The following is a 16,021-nucleotide window of genomic DNA, read 5'->3' as shown; positions in this document are numbered from 1 at the left end:
TGACCACAATCTCTGCATGCTAAAGAAACATACTGAACTGGAAATGACGACTTTCCTACCAGAAGGCTTCTCTGTCCCAGGAGAGCATCAGTGGTAATTCATCTCCCTTTTTTTGTGCTCATTATTTATTTCAGGAGATTCCAAGAGCTGCACATACAAGAGAGCTGTTGGAAACATGGACCTCGGTGAAAAATGGCCCTTGGAGGAAGGAACCTGGTTGTCTCATGCTGGAATTCATCATTTTGCCAACACCAGAGGGGGTATGGCTGCTTTTGATGTCCCTGATACACGTGGTACTCTTCAACTCCTGCATTCATTGTGTCAACCCAGCTGTGCTCAGTACGTGCCCAGTGCTGTTTGTCTTTTCAGAAAAAGCCAGGAGGAGAGGAGAGGAATGGACTTTGGAGTCAGGCAGACCTGGGTTCAGATCCTGAATTTCCTACTTCTAAGCTACGTGGCCTGAGAAAGCCTATCATATTCTCAGCTCTAACATGAGAGTAAGAATGCTTACTTCGTAGGGCTGTGATAAGGACTATGAGTAATGCGAGCTGTCATTTACTGAGCCCTTACCCTAGCCAGGGAGGAAGTTAATCACACATCTCTGGGCACCTAACATGTGTCAGGTACTGTATTCCTGCTTATCTTGTCTCCTCTCCTCTCAAGAGCCCTGCAAAGACTGGCATTGAGGATAATGCAACCAGTAGAAACAGAGTAGGTCAGCTCACTTTCTCTTCTTTTTTCTTGCCTGACATCTGATTAATGCAACTCAGTGTTAAGTGATGGGGATGCTGTAAGTTAACTGGAGTGGTGCATACAAATGTAACCCTCATACAGACTTGTGGGCCTCTTTCAGGTCTAAGAACCACCCGCCCCCCCCCCCCATCCTCCATATCTAGTGGAGATCTACTTTGGCGGTAGGAACCATTCAATGGATAAGGAGATAAAGGCCCCTAATGCACTCACATGAGGTTTTTAGTAAGGTTATGCCCCCCATTGTCGTTTATACATTCGTTCAACCAGTATTGAGTATCTACTATGTGCCAAGCACTGGGAACACAAGGGAGAAAGATGGCCGGGGAGATCACCAGACCACACTCTGCTGCACCCCGTCTCTAAAATGGGTAACTTATAGAGCTCTGCCCCAGGGTACATCTTCCGACAGGGCCTACCGCACGCAATGGGAGACTGCCCAAAGGGAAGGTCCAAACTTTGAGAAAACTTGGATGAGTTCAGCCAGAAGCCAACGGCTGTTCCCTCCTGTGCCCTGTCACGCCTCCACCTAACCCACTTGTTAGAGGTTCTTATGCCGGTGTCTCCTCACAGCCCATGGAATACAGTTGAACCTCCCTCGCTCAACACACAGCCTTCCCTGATCAGACCTCTGCCTGCCTCTCTAGACTCATCTCCTGCTGTTCATTACTAAAAGCAAACCTCTTCTGTTGATGCACTAACCGGCCTCTGGATCCTTGGACATGTCATGCTCTCGCACACCGTGAGCCTCTGTGCGGGCTGTTACTACTATTTGCCTTCTACCCGGCAGGTTCCCACCCATCAGTGAAGCCTCAACCGAAGTCATCTATTCTGGGTCTCTCCCTGCCGCCACCCACCCACTCCACCCTGGTCTGACCGAGAGGCCTGACCTCAGCGCGGCCGCGGAACTTACAGGTTCCCGTGTCACGGCGCCTGCCTTACCGTGTTGTGTTGTGACGGTGCATAGCTTGGGCAGCCTCTGGGCTTCCTGAGGCCTTGCTTCATTGGCCTTTGCATCCCTTTCACAAGCAGTCTAGCGAATACTTGATGCATATACATACAATGGCAGGCTGGCTGCGTGGCTCAGCGAATGAATAAATGGGTAGGACCGCATCCTGTGGGCATCTCTCCTTTGCTGAGAGCCACCTTTGACTGTGGTGACCCAGCTGGTCTGTGCACACCTCTCCCGGCACCACAGCACCACTTCGTGGTACTGTGAGCACACCCATAGCATTCCATTCACCGCTCCAGGCTTTTTCACCAAAGTCTGAAGTCAGAGGAGAGAAAGGAAGTAGATGTGCTTTGTCTGCCGGTGCTTTTGTAACCTAGGCAATAGAATCACCTGTCACAGAATTTTAGAAGCTTTCAGGACCATTGTGACAAACCGGTGGCTAAAAACTGCTTGTTGCCACCAACTCCACAAATGACCACATCCCGCTATGAGTTGACCCTGCCGTGGATCTCCCATCTTCAGGGCACGGCTGGCTAGTAGGAAGGGGAACCAGACCGGTGTCTTCAAACTGCCTAATGGGGAGGCGTTGGTCTCAGGTAATTGATAAGCTTCGGGGCTGATGGAGGAGTTTAACTCTAGTGGGCAACAGATACCGGATATGTGGTCCCAGTTCGGACCCTCAGTAGGTGATGATGGAGGTGTCCAAGGCAAAGGATGGCAGTGGTGTGGTATGTGGGTGAAACACAGTGACAAAGAATCAAGGGAGCTGAAATGTAGAAATCCTTATGGGCAGCTAGTGTTAGGGTGGTTCTCAGAGGCCTGGGCTGTGGTTCAGGGAAAGGGCTCAGGTCTTAAGAGGACTAGAGAGGTGGCCAGAATGGGAACTTGCACTCAGAAATAAAGTGGAAGCCCCACTGGGCCAAAGCCAAGTCACAATTGGCATCATCACCAAAATATATAAAGAGCAGTCATTCGTTGGGTATATACGTTGCCCCAGACATGATGCCGAGCCATTTTTATATATACATATAGATGATCTCAATTCATTCTCACAACCTTCTTCTCATTTTATGAATGGAAAAACTGAGCCCAAAGAGGCTGACAAGAGGCTTGTGCAAGATCCTTCAGCTGGGAAGTGGCAGAGTGGGTATTTGAACTTCGATCTGCCTGACCCCAAGCCACTCTATGGCTATCGCTCCTCGCTTTACCCTCCAACACCCCCTTCTCAGTTTAGGTCTCTGGTGGGCCAGTTTCAGACGTTTATTGCCAGTCATTTCATTGTCATGGAAGAAAAGAGCCGTAGCTCGGAGCAGGGCCAGAAAACCAACAGTGCTGTTGCAACGTGTAGATTATCATCCAAGACCCTCCCACGGCCACTTCAGCTAATGCATTGCCTAGGCCTTGACCCACCTGCTTCTGAGCATCTTTCCTCCATGCCCTGACCCCTGTCCCACCTCTCCCACCCATTGTGGGATGCCCATTGTGGGCTAACAGAGTTTCCATTTCTAGTGAAGTACCAGGGAAAGTCCTGGAGTGTCCAGGCCTTCGGGTTTTGTTCTTGGCTTCATGGAATCCTCTGAGAACCGTGTTATCTGCCAGGGAGGCTCCGTCATCCTGGTGAGTCATCGGCCTTGGGGCAGGGCCAGATCCACGCAACATCTGCCTCTGTGTTATCGTCAGGGCGTCTCGGGCGGCCATTAGAGTAGGAACAGCCTTCAGGAAGCTGGCAAGGAGAACCCAGGATGTCTGGGGGTGAAATGAAGTTTCTGGAGGAAAGTCCCTCTGCCACTCTTGCTTCCTCCACTGCTAAAAACGCCCTCGAGGACCTGGGCGGGTGGTTTTTCCAACTTTTTTTTAAAGGGCTGGAACCCATTTTCCAAACGAAGCTGTCTGCAGTGCCTGACGCATCAGACAGAAGGGGGCCAGCATTTGGCCAGAGCTCTGTTTCCGATTGCTGCATCACAGGCTGATGTGGCTGCTCCTTGCGTTTGCCAGCTAGCACACCACACGTGTGGGGATTTGGCGCAGGAGGGGCGGCCTCCGCAGCCCTCCTCGGCGAACCTCCAAATCCTGTTATAAATGCGTTTACTCAGCCCTTCGGGGACCCTATTGTCCCTTCTTCCCAGTGGAATCCACCTGCTTATGTGTCTCTTCAGGGGAGAGCCAGGAAGTTTGGGAACCCTAACCTGGCAGTACAGGCCAGGTGTGTGAAAGAAATGCCGCGGTGCTGTCTCCATTATGGTTATAAAAACAGGAAGGAGCAGATCTCCCTTCCGGTTTCTCTCAAGGTCAGGGAGAGTTTTCACATCAGGCAGGAAGGAGAGGAGGAACATTTTCTGGGAGCGCTGTGTGCGCTAAACACTGCTGCGGGCGTTATTCTATTTCCTATCGATCCTCACTGAAATCCCAACAAGGAGTTATTTGCATCATCCGCATTTTGCACACGAGGAAACGGAGCCTTGGAGCGGCAAGATGGCGAAGCCAAGGTCGTACGGCTAAATGCCAGCAGAGCTCACGTTCGACCTCGGGTCTTTATGCCGCTGGGCTATGCGGTGTCCATTTTACTTCTTTGTTCGGTTTCAAAGGACAACGCTGTGTGGCATCTCCACCTTTCTGCGAGGCTTGTTTCTTTTCTGCACGTTTCTCTTGCATATGGTGCGGTAAAAAGACTAACACGATGGAATCTGTTATCCACAGTCCTCTGCTGGCACTTAAAAAAAGGGATTTTTTTTTTTTTTTTAATGTTTATTTATTTTTGGGAGAGTGCAAGCCGGAGAGGGGCAGAGAGGTGCGGGACAGAGGATCTGAAGCAGGCTCTGAGCTGACAGGCTGACTGCAGTGAGCCCGATGTGAGGCTGAACTCACCAACTGCGAGGTCATGACCTGAGCCAAAGTCAGTTTCTCAACTGACTGAGCCACCCAGGTGCCCCTATTAAAAAAAAAAAAAAAAAAAAAAAAAATAATAATAATAATAATGTTTGTTTATTTTTCTGAGGCGGGGGAGGGGCAGTGAGAGGGAGACAGAATCTGAAGCAGCCATCAGCACAGAGTCTGACCCGGGCCTCAAACTCACGAACTGTGAAATCGTGATCTGAGTGGAAGTTGGACACCCTACCCCTGAGCCACCCAGGCGCCCCCTCTCCTGGCATTTGTTTTAACAAGTTCCGTAAATGTCTTTTCGTGTTACCGAAGAGCTCACGGTCTGGGCAGGTTTGGACACTTCCCAAAGACTAGTGGCAAGACTAGGGCTCGCACCTTGGCCTCTACTGTTCCTTCCAGTACCTATGCTGTGTTGACTGCCAGGGCCATATCGTCTTGGAAATACCATTCCAGTGTGAAAGGCAGGAGGCCTCAGGCAGCCTGAGAGGATTCTCTGCAGTCTCTGAGAGAAGAGAGTTCCTCTCAGGCCACAGTCCAGGATGCTTGGGTGGAAAATTCAAGATCAGGGCAGGTCTCCGCATCTCAGCGGAGACTCACATGCATCCTACGGATTTCTTTTGTCGCAGTTTGGTCACAGACTTCAATTGCAGCAAATGTTTTTGCCCTTAATCTCCACACAGGGTATTTTGTCTGATTTCACCCGGTAGATCCAACTGGGTGTGAGTTGGAAGTGTGTGATTTTCCTCTGCAGGGACCTTCTTCTGTGTGTATTTTTGGAATGGTTTTTTATTCTGATTCATGTCCACATACACCTTCCAGTAGCTTCTTGGCTCAGCCGGAGTTTATCTCCTTTGATATGATGTTGAGTGAGGAGTCTTTTAAATCTTCATCTCTGTTCCATAGTTAGTAATAGGAACCCTAGCGGGCTGGACGAATACAATTGGCTTATGCATTTTGTGAAACACCTTGCTTTTGTCAGTAGCACCTACCGCATTGGTATTTGGATTTTTCAGAGAACATATTTAGCATTTTTAGAAAATGAATCCTTGGCTTCCTGGCAGACTTGGCAGCATCTCATCTCTTGGTTTGTATTGTTTCTGCTGAGGATGATGACTTTTTTTCCAGGTGTGAGATAGTTACTTTTCTGGTAGAGCCCAGAAGTTATTTCTTTCTTTTCTTTCTTTTGGAAGTTATAAAACGCCTTTTTTTAGAACAGTTGTCCGAAGTTTTGATTTTTGTTTAAGGGAAATAAGGCAACTATGTATGTTTATATACATATATGCTAAATATATGTACAAATATTAAACCCTAGGAGGAGGGGAGATGGCCTTTGCACCAGTTCGGCCCTGGAGCTAATGCTGTGACCAATTAAGTACCAGTTTCTTTCTGGTGAAAGCTTACGGGTGGGCATACATTTGTCCTTGGTTGGCCTGTCCTAAGAGGACACAGATAAGAGACTGTATAACAGAAGAGAATCATGCTGTGCTCAGGTAGCCACGGGCCCCACTCTCTCCCCCTAAATCAGTCTTGCCCATGCTCCCCAGGGAGAAGGGGGGTGGGGAAGGGGGGCGGGCATTGCTGCTCTGCTGTTAACTAGCAGAGAGCCTCCGGGAGACAGAAGGCTACCTGCAGAGAAGATGAGCAAAGGGCAAGGCCAGGGAGGAGAGGAAGGCAGAGGGAGGGCTCAGCCCACTTCTTTCTGTCTTTCATGCTTGAAATCGGTGTCCTTCCAAGGCCCGGGGTTGGGAAGCCTGTGGACAGATCCTAGTGGCCTCTGGCTATTGCTCAAACTTGGTTTTGTCGAATTGGTGCAGCTCTTCCTTGCAAAGGTAATTGATAACATACTTCAGCTGCAAATAAGTCTCCCCACGTGGCATTCAGCCTCTCGTGCATTTCTTAGAGGAAGAAGCTGTGTCTGTATAAGACTCTCATCTCCTCCTCTTCTCCACTGACCGAGCAGCTGTGTAGACCCTGGGGACCCCAGAGTCAGAGCAGCCCATGAAAGGCAGGCTGGAGACAGCAACAGGGTCCCACCCTGTGGCCTTTGCCCCAAATGGAGCCTGCAGTCCAGGCCGGCCTGCCGTCTGGACAGCAGAGCCTAAGGCCAGGGGATGAAGGCATTCCCAGACTGCAGCAGGCATAGCCCTGGCCACCGCTGTATCCCCTGCACCCTCAGCAGGCTATCCGTGATGGCCACTGTGCTCAAAGCACTGTGCTAGCCACCCCACAAGCTTCTGCAGTGTGCTCTTAGCTCGAGAGATGGGGCTAAGAATTCCTCTGATCCTAGAGTTATGGCCAGTGGTGCCATTTGGCCACACTTCATTCACCAAGGAGTGAGGAGTCTCATGGAGCTTCCCAGATAGCCAAAGTATCGTCCTTCCAAAGTCTACATGTTGTTCAAAGTTTTACTCTTTTCCACTAGTAGATAAGACCTTTTATCCATGGTTTCTGCACGCTTCCTTGCCCCCAGTTTATGATTGGAGCTGGACCAAAAGTTCACTTAGAAACTTATTGCCTTTAGTTTGGAATCTGGAGTATGATATGTAACTTTTTGAAACAGTTCATATACCCATTTGAATATGCCTAAAATAATCTCTCCCAGGACGCCCAAGAAGCTGTGGATGGTGTTTCAGTCTAGGGATGGAGACTGGGATAGGATGGGAAAGAGGAACTCATTTTATAGTTTATACTCCTCTGTACTAAATGATTTTTCCTTTACCTTGAACATGTATTATTTGTTTATATAGTAACATGTAATTTATATATATGAATAGAGGTAGAGACAGAGATAGAGATTTAGATATAGATATTTAAGAAAGAGGTCGGATTCCCAGACTAGCTCCCAAACCCCATTCAACTCATGATGTAGCAAGCCGTAGTAATAGTGGGCATTATTAGCCCGCTGTGTCATCTGTTTCTATGGAAAACCTGAGTTCTAGAAATAGTTCACCCTGAGCCCCAGAAATATCTCCTCCCTGCCATTTTCTCTCCACACATCCCACCCTCTAATAAATGCTGCCACAGAAACAGAAGGAAGAGCTCCTTCTTCCTGTCTGCAGGTGCCACGGCACAGAAGGATCACTCTCCTCCTAGCGGACTCTGGCATGGTCAGGCCCTCCATGTCGGAGAGAAGTAACACTTACTAAGCACCCACTGTGCCAGGCACACTGTGCGGTCTGTCTCATACTTTACCTACTTTGCTACTGTCAGGAAACCCAGGTGCTGAGAGGTTTAATATCATCCTGAGAGTGCCTTCTAAAAATGGACAGAGCTCAGCTTCCAACTGATAAGCTTGTGCACTGTCCTTTATAGATCAGTGACCCTCCAGCAGAACCATTTCTTTATAAGAGGCCTGTAAAGGTCAAGCATAGGTAGGCACGTTGGACACTGCCTGAGGTTCAGTAAGATCTTCTGTCACGGAATCCCTTATTAGACAGTAAGTGACCGGAGGGCAGGAGTCTGTCCTGACCACCTTTGTATCTGCAGTGCTTAGCACAGTCCTGGAAGTATGGTAAATTCCCCATAAATGTTTGTTTGGTGAACAGGAAATATTATTGTTTGTTCTGCTCTGCTTCCTAAGATAGGAAATTGGAATCATATATTTAATTTTCTTCAACAGCAAATGATGAAATAAGAAAAATATTTTCTCATTAACCTTCGGGTGATTAAGAAATTCAAATAACTGAAGTGCTATAAGGAAATTTTTTGGCTTACAAGGCATCCATTTATAGGTACCAATTGAAGGGATACCATTGTGAGTTAGAACAATCTGGCAGGCTCCAGAAGCCAGTCGTCAAGTAGAACATGTGTATTGCTCTTCCCATGGGGAAAACCTTCTCCCAACTCCGTAACCAATCTCCAAGCCAATTCTTTTAGAACACAACTAAAAGTCAGGGCAATGTGATATCGCCCTTAATTTGAAGCATATTCTGTGGCTGGTGACTCCTTTCAGTAACTCAAAGTTGTTAAAAGAAAGAAAAGAGCCCATTTTTTTTCTCAGCTGTAAAGGAACTGGCCATCCCGTAATAACTAATTTTACCGGATTTTCACAACGTGACAGTCTCTCTTCTGGGGGGTCTACGTGCATTAGTTTACTGCACTCTGAACACAACCTTATGAGTTAAGTATGATTATTTTCTCCATTTTTAAAGGAACTGAAGCTTGCAGAAATGAAACTACTAATTAGTAGCAGAACAGATATTAGAACCAAGGTCTGGCTGACCCCAAAGCACTCATAGATGGCCTCCCTTACAACACAAAGACTAATTGCTTCTCAATAAGATGACGAGAGGGAGGAGACTAATCCTGCAGACAGTCTACACAAGTCCATCCACACATGGGATTGGTGGATCAACAGTTGCTATTAGAACCATTGGAATTGGCAATAGCAAAGCCAGTCTTGACCGCGGCAAGAGCTACTTTGGAAGAGTGATGAACAGAAGTTTGTTTGCCTTTAAAAACAAAAGGAAGAAGTGGACGCAATGAGTGTAGACAATTCTTTCGATGAATTTCGTCGTAAAGGGCAGCTGAGAACTGGCGGGAGTGGTAGTTGGGGAGAGAGGTGGTGTCAGGGAAGAGTGAATATAGTAGGATGTCCGTATTCCAATGGGAATCATCTAAGACAGAGGAAAACAGTAGTTTAGGTAGAAAGGGAGAAAAGCCACATGAGAAGGGACGGGATCTGATCCACAATGGAAGAAGTGGCCTTAGATGGAGTAGGGATGGTGCACCCATAGTAATGGGAGAGGAGAAGGGGAAGAAACGTAGGCCAACGGAGAGTGATTGCTGGGCTATCCTAAGGTCCACTTGAGATCGTCGATCACGAACTGAAAATAAGGCCAGGAAGCATGATGCTGTGCTTCTTCCAACCATGTTTAGCCAGGTGCTGATAGAAAGAAAGTGGAGAATTCGTATTTATCAGGGTTGTGGTTTTTCCAGGTAAGTAGTATGGAGAGGAGGGGGTGGGGGGAGTTGAATCTGAAGGTGTATGAAGGAAAGAAAAGATAATAATGTACCTGGAAACTAATGTGGATAAAGGGGGAAGAGATGTCATGAGATAAGCAAATCATAGGTGCTGCGAAGGTCAGAGAGCCATTGGATTAAGATAACAGAGTAGACTGGAAAAGTAGGAGGTGGCGGGTGGAGGGTAGAATGTTTGACATCGAAATTATGGATGATGTCATTGTGAGAGCAGGGAGCCTGGAGAGTTGGACGAGGTCAAGGAAAGGAGAGGACGCTGAAGAGCTGAGAGACCAGAGGACAAGAAGAATCCACTGTGTAGATTCAGAAATCAGAATTATAACAGGAATGGTATTGGGGCAAGTGACAGTGATCCAAGTACCCACATCTTCAAGGAATGAGTTGGAATAACCCAAGGGTCTATAGACGGCTGCAATAAGTAGGCGTGGCGGTGGTGAGCCATGAATTCCTGAGGGCAGATGGGGGGATTCTAGGAAGTGGGAGGGGTTGGAGTGACACATGCAAACATTCACCCAAGCATGTTCCCTTCATGCACTTGGGAGCTCCCGTTGTCAGGAGTGGGGGGAAAAGAGGAGGACAGAGAGACAGGCCAGACCGCTTATGGATGAAGCCCCACCCTGCTGCTCCAGCATTCCTGCGTAAGCAATGCTGGCCACAGTGGCTTCTTTCCGTCCTCCCAGGTAATTTGTAAACCAAAAGCTGACAGTGGAAAACCCAGGGATGGCTGAGTGTTTATAGAATTAGAGCACCCTGGCACAGATCCAGGGGCCCTCCAGCTGCTGCAGCTGGTGATCTGGTTGCTCTGAGACTGTAGACGGCTCCCAGGAGGTTGCCCAGACTGCGGACTCCCACTGTCAGTCTCCAAGGCCGGGGACAGGAGAAGGGACAACCAACCATTTTCTCAGTTTTCTCCTTCTTTCCTCTTAACTCCTTCTGGCATCCGTGCGGGCTGGCTCTCTGGAGCACATCCCCAAAGCCCAGGGCCCTCCCAGGCAGAGCAGTCAGGGAGTCCTGGGGGGAAATACAAAATGCATCTGCCCAAGTTATTCAGGCCAGTGACACGGAGAGGGAAGTTCCTGCAATCTAACATGAATTGCTTTAGGACCTACAACATGGACTCTGAGACCATAACTTCTGAATCTACATTCTGTATTTGAAACCACTCAACTTTTTATGTAGAAGCAGCTCTGCTCTGCTCTGCTCTCCTTAGACGGTCACACACACACACACACACACACACACACACACACCTCACAGTGCTGTGCAGTCATCCCTAAGTTACTTAACTTCGGAGGCTCAGTCTCACTACCTGTGAAATGGAGACCTACTAACCTTCACCGTTCGAACCAGGTGGTCTCTTAACGGGAGGAAAAATTGTTTGAACTGCAGTTAGAATTCCTGTTCAAAAGGAAGGAGGGGTTGGGGGCACACGAAGCTACTTCTCCCCTGGTGCAGGACATATTCAAGCTCTGAAAATCCGGCATCTCCTCGTGAGAAGCACGGAACAAACGATTTCCCAAGCATCGGGGTAGGGCAGACGTAATACAAGAAGGCAGGGATCGTTTTAGAACTGGTTATGCTCCAGTTTTTAATAAATGGCCAAAGGGGTGGGGGCGGGGGAGGACACCCTCCAACAGGGAGTTGGGAGGCAGCGCGCGCGCCGCTGCCGAGCGTGACGGCCACGGTCGCCTAGCAACGGGCGGCGGGGATGCGCGCGGGGCGCCCGGCCTGGTGGGCGCGGGGAGCTCGCCGCCGCCACCGCCGCGCGCCCGCGGGCCTCCGGTACCCGCCGCGAAACTTTGGGGCTTCTCGGCGCCGGGGCGTCGACGCGAGCCCGGGGGGACGCAGCAATGCGCCTCGCGGGCTGAGGGCGACAGGATGAGGTCGCGGCCCGGCGCGCCCGGCCCGGGGATCCGCGGGGTCGCACCCGCGGAAAGTTGGCGCGCACCTGCCCGAGCCTGGGAGGCGCGCGGTCCCCGGTCCGAACTGGCCCGGCAAGTTTCTTTGGCAATTTCTTACCCCCTTTGGATCCGGTGTCCCGAACCCCGCCTGGCCCCCGGGTTTACGGACTCCGATCTCTGCGAGAGAGAAACCCGCGCTTTTCTAGGGGACCTGCGCGGTAGCAGATGCTTGATCGATTTGCCCTGAGTGATTGCGATTCTGTTTTTGTTTTCTGTTTTTTTTTTTTTTTTTTTCTCTTACTCCAGACAGTGAGTTTGTGGAAGCCTCTCCCGAGCCCTACAGCCCGGAGGAGTTAGGTAAGTCTAGCCCTTTGCCTCTTCTCGGAATTCCGCCCAAGAACGGAGAGTCTGGGGGTGCCAGGACTGAATCAGCTGGAGGGGAAGAGGGATAGGGTCAGGAGGCACCCCCCAGGGGTGCTTGGGGGTGACAGGGGAAGTGTCAGATGTGGCATGGGGGGCGGGGGGGGCGGTGGCGAGGAGCGAGGCTCAGCAAACTTACCGACCTGGGGCCTCTGGAAGCAGCCGGACTCATCCTACCTGGAAGGACACATTGGTGGCTGTCTCTGCCCAACCAAGGACCTTGCCCGATTAGGACCTCGTGAGAGTAGTCCATTACTGAATTGAGTTGAGCGCCCCCAAGGGTGGTCTAGTCACCACCTGGGAGCTGTGTCCCTCCCTGTAGGTGTCTGGGAACCGGGGGCATTTTGTCCTCCTGTGCCTGAACCTGTAAGTGTAGACTTGTGGTGAGTGAACTGCAACCCTCCTGTCACAGACAGACTTCCTTGTGTGGAGAGAAGGAAATTTGCATTGTCAGGATCCCTCTCAATATTCCTGCCACCCAGTCTCGCTTTGGTGGCTCAGCGATGGGTTCCCTTTTCTTTCTTTTGGTCCTTACCAAATCCCACTCCACCTGAAATAAAACCACCTCAGCGATGACTCACCCAAAATAGGTCTGCATGGAGGATGGCATTCCGAGACAGGGGAGAGTGCCTTGTTTTATTCAGAAGGTGTGTGTCTGACAAGTTGCGAGGCCATCATTATCTCTGTAAATGGAATCGCAGATTAAATGCATAAACAAAACTAGCTTTTAAAGGCTCACTATAGTGAATCCTCTTATGGAATGAAAATGACATCTACACCACAGGTTTGCATGAAGTGATTTATTAAGAGGGCGGATATGTGGTGAAGGGCTCTGCTCGTGTGTAATTGTGTATTAATGACACCAGCCCTGGCACTCCACAGTGTGACAGAAGCTATTTGGTTCTCTTAAATTATAGATCAGCATAAGCATTCTATATGGGCTGAGCATTCCTTGCTCTGAGAAACCGCCTGTATACCTACTAAATTGTTTGCATTCACGGAATGATTTAGGCACCAGAAAGGGCCCAGGTGTTTGACCCTCTTTCGTCTCCATATCTACTTCCGGCAGCAACAGACTGGACTGCCCTCAGTACTGAGGCAGTGATACGTAGGGGGAGCCCTTCAAATTAGCGGTAGAGGATAAGGAAGCAACCTTATTTCTCTTCAGCTTCCCTGGGGGAAAAGCGCAATTTCTCATGAGGAGATGAGACTGGTAGAGGAGCCATGGGGTTTTCTCCTGGGCTCTGAGATTGCAGGGTGACTGAGAATAGAAAACACAAGTCTGAGAGCCTGAGACCAGGGTTCTTAATAAATATGTTCACTAGCCTGTTTTCTCATCTTTGGAAAGCTGGGGTTGTGGCAGGTGACCCCTAAGGTGTCATCCAGCTCCAGTATCCTGAGATGCTGCGAGGAGCCTTGAGCCAAAGGAGGTACACAGCTATGGGTGTTTATTATTGATATTCATGGGCCATGCTGTTTGCGTGCATGGTGTTTCCAAAGGGTTATTCTCTCCCTGTCAGAGCAGCTCACTGGATGGGACTGCATTGCTTCCTTGCTGCTCAGATCAAAGACGAAGCTGGCATTTCTCCCTTGGAAAGAGTCATGATAGTTTTTGGTGCTTTTCTTAGACACACAGTGGGAAAAATGCCTCTTACGGCAGTTGATGAGCTTGTCAAGAAGCCATTCTTTCTGGAACACAGATGAGCACAGATTCAACCCCTGGCCAGCAGATGAGAGACTTGAAGAAGAGGTAGAGGGAAGTCATAAAAACTTCGTTTGAATTCTATCATTGCATTTACTTGTGACTTTGAGAAGGTGGCTGAACCGCTCAGAGCCTTGGTTATCTCGTTGGCCCAACTGGAGACCTTGCATGGACGTCGTAGATGGTGTATGGAAAGCCCTAGTACCTGAGTTGTATACTCAGGTCTTCAGGGAGTGCTCGCTGTTACTATTATTCATTTGAAAGGTACTTATTTCCCGTGCATGAAGGATGGAATGGCTCTTGTCAATTGTCCCACCTATTAACCGATACCATTTCTATTTCTAGAAATTTCTCTGCAACTTACCCAGTCTCCAAAAACAGATGGTCAGGGATGCTGATCAGGTCAATTGAGTTATTTAGTGATTTGTCCCTGCAGTAGCACATGGAATGGTTTTCCATCTGAGATCTTTGGTGACAGTCCCATTGCTTTCTTGTGGCACGATTGGTAGTCTGTTTCACCTCCAAATTTTCATCTGAGTCTCCAAGTGCACTGCACTGGCCCTTAGCAGTTTTATCCTCAGTGTTGCAGCAAGATCGTGTAATGAAATTAAGTTACAAAAAAAGGAGGTTTTGAAAAGACAGTAGAAAAAAGAGTCTTATCTCTAGATGAATGCTGTATTGAAGGCTGCCTGTGATGGAGAATCCAGAAATAAGCCCTCTCTCTCTGGTGGTGCCATTTTCTTTTTTCTTTCTTTCTTTCTTTCTTTCTTTCTTTCTTTCTTTCTTTCTTTCTTTTTAGGATTTTTTAAAAGTTTATTTATTTCGAGAGAGAGAGAGAGAGAGAGAGAGAGAGAATGAGCAGGGGAGGGGCAGAGAGAGAGAGGGAGAGAGAGAAACCCAAGCAGGCTCTGCACTGTCAGTACAGTGAGCCTGATGTGGGGCTCAAACTCATGAACCTTGAGATCATGACCTGAGCCGAAACCCAGAGTTGGACACTTAACCGACTGAGCCACCCAGGCGCCCCGTGGTTCCATTTCCTAAGGAGGCAAAGCCCACACCTCTTCATAGCCTTTCTATAGTCCCATCCCTAGGCAGAAGTGATAGCTCTCTAAACCCAGATGTGACCATGTCTGCCCCTGTCTAGTAACTTTTACTGACTCCCTACTACTTGGAGGATAGATGTTTGGTTAGGCATGGGAAGACCTCCATGATCTGCATCACCCCCACCCATTATAACTTTGTAGTTGTATTTGAGCCATGCGGCAGTCCTCTAAATTCAGCCCTGTTCCCCGTGCCTACATGCCCTCCCTCCTTTCCTCCTTTTCTTCCTGGCTGGCTCCTACCCTTGGTTCAACACTAAGCCCAAGTGTCCTGTCGTCCTAGTGGTTCTCAACCCTGCACGTCAGAATCAGGGTTGCTGTTAAAAGTCCTGAAACCAGGGTGCCTGGGTGACTCAGACGGTTAAGCGTCCAACTCTTGATTTCTGGTCGGGTCATGATCTCACAGTTTGTGTGTTTGAACCCCGCATAGGGGTCCCACTTGGTATTCTCTCTCTCCCTCTCTCTGCCCCTCCCCTGCCCATGCTCTCCCTCTCTCTCTCTCTCTCTCTCAAAATAAATTTTAAGAACTTAAAAAAATAAAAACGAAAGTCCTGAAACCAAGCCTTCACCCTGACCAAGGACATCAGAATTTCCAGAATGTGGCCCCAGGCGGCAGTGTGCTTTTTAAAAATCACATTTCCAGTGATTCCAGGGTGTAGCCAGGTTGTGAGTTACTGGCCCAGATGGTGGCCACCTCATTCTCTGTAAATCTAGCAGCCAGCACAGAGCCTGGCATCAGTAAATGCTTGTTGAACGAGTGAGTGATGGCGGACCCTGGGATGCTGTGTCTTTTCAGATACCTATCTCTAAGATTGGATCCTCTGCTTGTTATCACCATGCCTTGGGGACCGAATCCTTTGACCTGTGCCCAGATCTCTCTCCTTTGTTCATTCGTTAGGCTTATCCAGTTTATTTTCTACCTTTCTTAAAAACTGAAGTTTTAAAAACATTTTTTAGTATAAAGGTAACACCTGTTTATTTTAGGAAATTTGGACATTATAAAGAGTGGGGGGAAGTCCCCTCCTACCACCCCAAAGCAGACAGATCCCACGTTCCCTTCACTTTTCCTGATGTGCTGCCCTTTGGGATTGCTTGACCCTCTGGCGTGCCTCATTGAGCTCAGTTGTTGCTGTCTGTGCTCAGACCCTGCGAACTTTCCTCTGAGTCCCTAAAGGAGTGCCCTTGAAGATGACATTCTTGGAGGGTACCTGGGTAGCTTAGTCGGTTAAGTGACCGACTCTTGATTTTGGCTCAGGTTATGATCTCACAGTTCATGGGATCGAGGCCCACATTGGGCTCTGGGCTGAAAGCACAGGGCCTGCTTGGGATTCCCTCT

At 49.0% G+C, this 16,021-nt stretch overlaps 1 protein-coding gene across 3 annotated transcripts in view; it reads left to right on the top strand.

Moving 5' to 3' along the window:
- Positions 1–2,201: 2,201 nt before the first annotated feature.
- The window catches only part of AMOTL1 (angiomotin like 1), a 124,331-nt gene continuing 110,511 nt past the window's right edge, over positions 2,202–16,021 (top strand). Inside the window, exons 1-2 of one of the 3 annotated variants that reach the window (XM_042904239.1) lie at positions 2,202–2,298; positions 11,770–11,820. The gene's annotated coding sequence lies outside the window, so the exon portion shown is untranslated. Of the gene's footprint in view, positions 2,299–11,468; positions 11,557–11,769; positions 11,821–16,021 lie in introns of those variants that run through there. The other 2 variants (XM_042904238.1, XM_042904240.1) reach the window with 2 other exon arrangements.

Source organism: Panthera leo, chromosome D1, assembly GCF_018350215.1.
Source record: "Panthera leo isolate Ple1 chromosome D1, P.leo_Ple1_pat1.1, whole genome shotgun sequence".
Lineage (NCBI taxonomy): Eukaryota > Metazoa > Chordata > Mammalia > Carnivora > Felidae > Panthera > Panthera leo.
Note: the sequence above shows the minus strand (reverse complement) of the source record. Positions and strands in the feature narration are given on the sequence as shown.